The sequence below is a fragment of the Pteropus alecto genome, unplaced genomic scaffold (genome assembly GCF_000325575.1).
Source record: "Pteropus alecto unplaced genomic scaffold, ASM32557v1 scaffold22, whole genome shotgun sequence".
NCBI lineage: Eukaryota > Metazoa > Chordata > Mammalia > Chiroptera > Pteropodidae > Pteropus > Pteropus alecto.
In genome coordinates this window covers 15155735-15164658 of record NW_006434839.1, presented here as the reverse complement: position 1 = coordinate 15164658, position 8924 = coordinate 15155735, and the positions used below count along the sequence as shown (strand labels likewise).

The 8924-nt window shown below is 35.3% G+C and overlaps 1 non-coding gene across 1 annotated transcript; it reads left to right on the top strand.

The window, feature by feature from the left end:
* The first annotated feature begins 8374 nt into the window (after positions 1-8374).
* On the top strand, positions 8375-8482 carry LOC112478842. Its single transcript, XR_003045972.1, has one exon. It is a non-coding gene; the product is annotated as a U6 spliceosomal RNA (small nuclear RNA).
* The last annotated feature ends 442 nt before the right edge of the window (positions 8483-8924 follow it).

Below are 8924 nucleotides of genomic sequence, written 5' to 3'. Positions count from 1 at the left end.
GTTTAAGAAGTTAGAATCCTAGATCTTCTCACTTCACACATTCAGATTACCACACCTTCTCCAACCAGTTGGAGACTAAAGGTTTTCGTCTCTGGAGAAGATAAAATAAATGACAAAATGCAGCATTCATGGAAGAAGGACTTAATACTACTTTAAAAGTATACTTAAAGACCAAAGAGAGCTCTTGAAAATGAAAAATATGATAAAAGAAATAATAAACTCAATAGATATGTTGGAAGAGAGTTGAGAAAACTCTCCCAGGAAGCAAAGAAAAATGGAAAGATATAGGAGAGAAAAAAAAAACATTAATCTTCGTCCGTTTCAGCTGCTATAACAGAAATACCAGAGACTAGATGGCTTACGAATAACAGAAATTTGTTTCCCACCATTCTGGAGATTTGGAAGTTTGAGATCAAGACACTGGCAGATTTGGTGTCTGCTCAGGACTAGCTTCCTAATTCATAGATGGCCTTCCTCTCACTATACCCTCCCATGGGAGAGGAGGAAGCTTTTGTCTCTTCGCTCCTTTTAAGGGCACCATTTTTATCCATGAGACTCTACCCTAATGACTTAATCACCTTCCAAAGGCTCTACCTTCAAATACAAAGTTAAAAATTAAAAGGTGAACAATGTCTATGTGTAGGAAAAGTGGCATCTCGTTCCTCAGCTAGACATCTGCCTAGGCTGTAGAATTGCTAGTCTGTACCTTTGCCTGCTTGAGTTGGGGAGAGTAAGTACAGGGCTGAAAGAAGAGAAGGCAGCCAAGTGGGGCAGCCAGCAAGAATACTGGGGCTGCTAGTGTATTAGTTTTCTAGCTGTCATAACAAATTACCACAGATTTAATGGCTTAAAACAAATTTACAGTTTTTATTTACAGTTTTACAGTTCTGTAGGTCAGAAGTCTGACGCAGTTTCACTGGGCTAAAGTCAAATTGTCACTAGGGCTGCTTTCTCTCTGGAGGCTCTAGGAAAGAATCCATTTCTTTGCCTTTTCCACCTTCCAGAGGTCACCCACATTCCTAGGCTCATAGCCCTCTTCCATCTTCAAAGCCAGCAACGATTAGCTGAGTCCTTTTCACATCACACCACTCCCACCTCATCTTTTTCCTCTTCCACTTTAAGAGCCCTGGTGATTACATTGGATCCACCCAGATGAAGGATAATCTCTCTTTAAAGTTAAGCTGATTAGCAACCTTCATTCTGTCTGCAATCTTAATTTCTTTTTGCCATGTAACATGACACATTCATAAATTTCAGGGATTAGTATGTGGAAATCTTTGGAGGGACCATTATTCTGTTCAACACACCTAAGGATGGAGTGGACAAATTAGAAGGAAGCTGGGATTCAGTTGTCTTGCCAGTTCTTCACCTAAGAGGGATTTTCACTGGTAAACTAGAGGATAACTAACCGCAGGTGTCTCTGGGTGAACCAATAGTTTTACACTTTAATGGGGGAAAAGCTGGAGACAACATTGGATCATACACATCAGAAAACTTTGTAGTGAAGAAGCTCCGAACACTGTATATTTGCCAGACCATCAAGAGTTAGAATTCGAATATCCTTCAAAAGGCGTAGATAGCCAATCAATGATAGAGAAGTGGAAAGAATCAATCAGAAAAGGATTGTATCATCATACAGTTAAGTGAGACGATATTTGCCACTTTTCTATGATATCTCTACCTGAAGATTTAGGAGCAGGAATCTTATACAAATAATACACCACCACAGAGCTACTTGAGTCTATCTATCCCTGGAGAAGAAAAGGAGCTTTGAACCCATACAGTATTGATGTTGTAGACTTGATTGGAATTTTAATAAACAAAAGTATCTGAAAAATTTATAGACTCTGACCAAGATGCAATAAAAAATGGGAAGAGTAGTATACAACATAGTAAATGTTGAAGAAAGTTAGTAAAAAAATTCAATTTTCTCTTATTTTTACTTCTATGAGTCCATATTCTTCAGTAACCTGTTACAAGTATATGAAAATCTGGAAAGCCAATTCAGTTTGTGTGTAACCTAGTTTACGTGAGCTCTGGGGAGTACAGCAGAGAGGGACATGATGTCCCATAGCTGAGCCGAAGGACCATGTTCTTTCCTCAGGCTCTTTACTTATTTCTAGCAGTAGATCTTTTTAAAGCTATATTCTCACCATAAAATGGAAAAATGTGGCTCAAGTTAAAAGTGGTAAAATTATTTTTCACTTCCTAAGCAATTTTAGAATGATCGATGCTATTATAAATATATGATGAGTTTATACCCTCATGATCTTAAAATATATAAATGTAATCAACATTTCTCTTATTAAAAAAAATAGGAAAAAATCAAAGTTAAAAATATAGGAAAAAATTGAAGAAGTGATTTGCTTTTATAATATAAACTATTTGCCTTGCTGTCATATTCAGTCCCTTACTCTTATTCATCCAGCCTCTCCAACCCCCTACAGACCTTCAGGGATGGAACAGCATCTCGAAGCTTGAAGGAGGGTAAGGGTTAACATTTTGTGAGCCGACTCAACTCTGACAGTGGAAATTTACATATTTTTCTCTGAAAGACTTCAGAATAATTTTTAACATTGAGAACCAAGAAAAGATAGCAAAACTATTACCACTCCAGTATGCAATCATAAAACAGTATACTCTATTGATTTTGAGTTTCTTTATGTCTTTCTATTTTATATTCTCATTTTCTCTCCCTCTCCCCACCCTACCCCCTTGTCTTTCTTTCTGTTTTTACTCTGTGTAGGAGACATCTCTATTACTCATATTTGCTTCTCGCTTCCTTCTAAGCACATTGGAAAGCTGATAGATTGGAAGGGAAGTGATATACGTTCTATCTGTGTGGAGATATTTTGGTTGACAGTACAAGACTCACCAGCATTTTCTTTCCCTGAAGCTGTGAAAAACACATGTTGAGAAAGAGATGCCAAAAGCACAAGGCAGCCCTGGATTACTGAACAATCACATTCAAGGCAGCTTCTGTGGCAAGTCATTTGAACCCTAAACAGGCTTCAAGTGAGGAAGAAATAAATTTTTGTCTGGTTAATCACAGATATATAAATCTTTGTTACTGCAGTATAACCTAGCCTATCCTGACTGATATACTGACTTTGCCTTCCTTTTCCCCCATTTTTGTTTTTTGTTATTTCAATTTACTCTCATCCTTAGGTACTTCTTCATGTTATTAAACATGCTTCATTGATCTTCAACTTTTAATTTTCCAGGTATACACATATAAAGGTTTATAAGCATAAATGCTATAAAGAACCAGTTTCACTGGAATAAGAGCATAGGCACTGGGATCAGAGAATTCAGTTTTTAATTCCAATTCCACCACCACAAGTTCTTTGACTCTGAGGAATGCTAAATTCTTTCTGCCTTAGGAAACATCTGCAAAATGGAGAAATGATATATCTAATTTGAGGTTTGGGAGTGATTAACGATAACAAATGCAAAAACATTTGGCATAGAGTTGATAGTCAATAAAGGATAAATACTCTTACTATGTTCTCTTTTCCTGATAAGATTTTTGGAAATCAACCAGGTGCTAGAAGCTTTAGGGAAGAAAAGAAGAGTTCTATTAGTGCCCCTTTGTTCTCCAGGCTCGATGTCTCTTTTCTGCTCAACTCTCTTATATTGATTTTCCAAATTCTTTTAGGGATTAGTTCTAAAATATATCTACTTAGGTAACTGAAGGGAAACACAAGTCAATATTCTCCTCGGGCTAACAATAATCTTATTTGGGCAGACTGCACAGCAAGCTTGAATTCCTGGAATGATGTTTATTTCTCGCATCACACACTGTTCATCGTACTGACATTTGACAACAAGCTTTGTAAAGTGTACTATGTATCAGGAAAGCAAAGTAGGGACATGTTTCCACTGCGTCAGGCACCTGGTCTGAGTTTGGTATGGGATTCGTAGGTGTAGAATCTCTTAAGTGTCTTCAGGAAGAGGCAATATAAATTAATAATTAAGTATATGGGTTCACACTTCAGGTCTGTAACTTAACAATCTGGGTGACTGGACAAATCATTTTTACCTCAGTTTTCCTATGAGAGTGGGAAGATGGCAATGTTACCCACATCATAGGTTTGCTGGAGGATTAAACAATTATATAAGACACCTTTAGAACAACATTTAGTGCTACGTAAGTGTGACTATAATAACTATTATGACAAAAGGAGAAACAGTAGTCAATAATTAGTTTTCTAGGACTTTGATTTACGCCAGCTTCTCAATTGTACATTGTCTATGTAGTTATATCTTTTCTTAAGAGAGTAATGAGAGACTCTTCCAGGGCTATGGACCTCCTCAGCTCCTATTCCTATTTTAAGGAACAGGAGAGGCTTATCTAGAAATAATGTAAGTAAAAGTGGATACTTAGAGAGAATTTGGCCAATGGCAAATTTAGGGTTTTGTGACAGCCCCAAAATATAAGTGCTTCTTAACTCTCAAAGTTTTACATAACTAAAGGCCAAATACTGCTGCTGGAAACATCAGGGAAAGTTCGAAGTCCCCAGGCCCCACCAGTCCTCTGCGTGAATGGAATCAGTATGACAAGAGTCAATTGTGAAGAAAAAGAAGAGAATAAGATTACAATAGTCTGGGGATGCAATGGAGGTATTCTAGGCCTGCTAGGCATACTCTCATTCAAGAACAAAAAACACTGAGTAAATCCTAAGCCAAGGCCAATGTGTTATGAGCAGTCTAACTATATTATCACAAAAGCCAGCCAGTAAGGCAAGAGAAATAATGCCTCCTTAGTCGGAAGGCATGTGTCCAGGAACTGATAGGGCCCATTGATTATCTGAAGAAATAATAATAGAAACAAAGTAGAACTCAAGAGTAAGTTGTAGGATTTGGTGACTAATTAGAATGAAGGTGATGAGAAAGAAGGGGCCAAGGAGACTTCTCAGGTTTTGTGGACCACAGAAATACCAGTTTTGGAGGAATGATGAGTTTTTAGTTTCAGGTGCACTGCACTTGCAAGACCATTACAGTGTGGTTTCTTTTTTAACTTTGAAAGACCACTATTAATGGGAAAGGAAAGCAGAATCTACCCGTCAGTGATTTGAGAACACTGGGAGGTGAGGAAGTGGTGATAATTATAGTCTAATCTTATAAGGACATTACGAAAGAAGACACACCTGGTACTGTAATTATAAAGAGATATGCGGTCAAGACAATACTTTCTTAACAGGAAAATATTTTAATTGCTTGATGAGAAGAATAAATTGAGAGGGAGAGATTCAAATAAATGATGAATCATTGGCTCCAGAAGAGTCAATGGGTTCAGATCAAACTTAGAAGAATGAGCATTTAGAAAGAGAAAGAAAGGATTGGAGCAAAGAAGAAATTCTTTCTACACTAAAGGGAAGAGAGTTGTTCTGGGTCCCTAAAGTCAAGTGGACGGGATTATACAGAGATAATACTTAGGCTAAAAATAAAGGTGAACATAATTTTTAATGTTTTCAAAAGTATAATGGATCATCCAGAGTGGTTGGAGGTAGGCAAAAAACAAACAAACAAACAAACAAAAAAACAGCTAAATGACTATCAGAAATGTTTATGCATTTAAAATCGAGCAGCACTTTCCAATGACCCAGTACAGTGCTGATTTTCTGATTTTCAGAACTTGTTTTACACATTTGCTTTCCACTCCAACACTATCCTAGATATTTTTCAAAAGCTTAGGGAGCAGGCAAACATTGATTTTAAATTAAGCTTTTAAGAAGACTAAATCCTGTGCTTGCCTCTGATAGAAGAGAGAAAAGACTATTTTCACTTTTAAATGGCAAGGAAATGGAAGTAGCAATAAATCTAAATTTGACCATATAAATCTTTGTAGTGCAATGCAAATTTGAGGATACATTCCCTTAGAATTTATCTGAATAGTGGAGTTTAGGTTGTGGTTGTTGGGGGAAAAGAAAAATATGACTCTTCTATTATGTTTTGTAATAGAGTTAGTAGTGGAGTAGGGAAAAGGGGCCAGGATGTATAGATGTTGAAATATCCGTCATTAGCTTATGATCAGCACAATAAGAGAAATTACCTCTCCCATTCTAAAGAATATGATTCTCTTAATATAACTAACAATTATTTTAATACAATCAACACTGCTGACTTATGTGAGCTCCTCAATGAGAAGTTCCCACTATAGATACTAATTAATTATTTTTTGGATAATATGTTTAAATCTTTAGAAGAAATCACTAATGCCGGTTCCGATTTACTGGTGTGCACTTCATATTAGATATTATTTTAGAAAAATTACTTTGGTACTGAGCATGAACTAAAAACTAGAAAGGCTAATGGTGGGACACTCTGTAAGAAGGCAGGTGCAATATTCTATCCAAGAGAGACAGAGCCAGTAACACATGAATGAGGGATGGAGGGTAGTGAGTTGTATCTGAAAATAAACAATCTCAAAATCAAGAGCAACCATTCCAAGGAAGCAACGTGGATTGAACATGTATTATTCTTAAATAATATGAGATCGCTCCTCATAATCACTAACGCCATTTCAAAACGATCATAAATCATGCTGTTAATAAAATATTTGGAATCAGCAAAGCTTCTTTGATAAATTCAAGAAGGCACAATGTCCTCCATATGGTTGGTGAAGCAGTTTAAATCAGTCCAACCACTTTGTCAAGAAGGTCTTTTTAGTTTATAGATATGGATGCAGATATAGATGTAGATCTATACACACAGAAAGAGAAGAAACAAGAGAAAAGAGAATGATAAAGGTAAAATGCTAACAATTGAAGAATTGTAGTTCACTGTAGGTTCATTGATTCTAACAAATGTACCACTCTGGTGTAGAATATTGATAGTGGAGGAGATTATACATGTGTACAGGGACAGAGTTTATGGGAACTCTCTATTTGCCACTCTATTTTCTGTGAACCTAAAAATGCTGTGAAAAACAGTCTATTTAAAAAAGCAAACTCGTTTTCAAATGGGTTAGTTAATTAAATAAAAAGTTTAGTTCAGGATAAAGAAGGGCTCTAGAAGACTTTAATACCCTTAATTTTAAACACACAAAAATGTGCTTATCCACAAGACAAATGAGAATTTACTAACCAAGATCGAATTATAACAAAGCAAATATTTAAGACACCTGAGATCTTTGCTATAATGATATGTTTTCTTTTTGAGAGAGAAATGGACATTTAAGCAATATTCATCCACAAATAATTTACAAAGCTTATGGTTGATTTTTTCAATCACCGTTTTAGATATATTTTGAAAATATATGAAATATAAAAACAGATTATTCTACTAATACACAGAGGAAGAATTATCCTGAATCTCACACTATATTAAATGTTCCTGACATAGAAAAAAATGGCTCCTACCTTTTTGAGTTCTTTAATACAGTTTTAATCACTAAATTATATCCTTCAAATATAACTAAATTATTTTATAGTCAATCATGATAAGATACTAAAAGGCTAAATGTGTAACTTACTGTGGTTTTCTCTTAAACATAATTATCTCTTCTTCAGATAGACTCAGAGTAACACATCACACTCAGTTCTGGACCTGTCAATGAGGATTCTCCTACCTGTTTTATGCCTGATTTTATGAAAGGCAGTAATAGGCCATCTAGTTAAACTTCTAAGGGCCATCAGGATGCAAATCTCAGGGTGTTAGAAATAATTGCTTTTTAGGTAGAAAGTTACTAGTAGGACAAATCCAAATAAAAGGTTTGACTATGTTGCAGAAAGTAACATATGCTTTCCCCTTTGCAGAAATTTCACTACAAGAATACTGAGTATCTGCCATGTGTCAATCATTATGTGAACAAAATATGTGAGATGCAAAACACAAGATAAATCTAAAATTTTGTTTTCAAGTAAAATAAGATCTCCTGACAAACATCTTATTATGACAAAAACCAAATTTTTCTTCTAAAAGAAATAACAATGATATTCTCAGACTTACATTCTCAATAAATATTGAATTGACCCAAACTAATAATTTCTGCACAAATATATTTGTCATTGACAATGGATAAAATTGAGCAATAGTGTATGTGAGCCAAACAGGAATGACTTATTACTGTCATAGTATATGAAGTACAGATATTTTACTTGTCCCTTAATCCTATGTTTTATTCAGTGACTATACAATATTTTATAGTTCGAGCCACACAGATTCTGCAGGGAAAACATGCTCTTTCCCCCCATCTGCCTCTATCTGTATTCATATTAGAGACACTTTGAAAATAATTTGCAGAGTAAGGAAACTTATGAGAGACCATGGACATTTCACAACCACATATGTGTAGCCCTGACATCAGACAATTCCCAGACACACCAAAGTGAAATGGTCAGATTTAGCCAATAAAAACACGGGACACCCAGTGCTCACTTCAGCAGCACACACACTAAAATTGGAATGATACATTGATGGCAAGCGTGGCCCCTGTGTCAAGGATGACACACAATTTTGTGAAGCATCCTATATTTAAAAGACAATACAGGACACCCAATTAAATTTGAGCTTCAGATAAAAATAAATTTTCTAAAAAATATAAATATGACCCAAATAGTGCTTGAGAGTGCACTAAAAGTTAATTTGTACTAAAAATTATTTATTATACTAAAAATATATTCCTTAAGTTTATTCATTAAATTCAGTGCGTTAGAATTATTTTATACTAAAAATTATTCATTGTTTATATAAAATTCAAATTTAACTAGGTATCCTGTATTTTATTTGGCAATCCTCAGCAAAGACATTTTGTAGTAGTGATGCCTTTGACTCTTTTTAGACTGTGAGTTCCTTTATGATGTAGTGATGGAGGAATTCACACTTGAATGGTCAGCCCCTAAAGCAATGCATGATACACAATAGAAATGTGTTGAATGAAAGACTAAATGTAAAGGGTAATTTTTAAAGAAGTGATACAA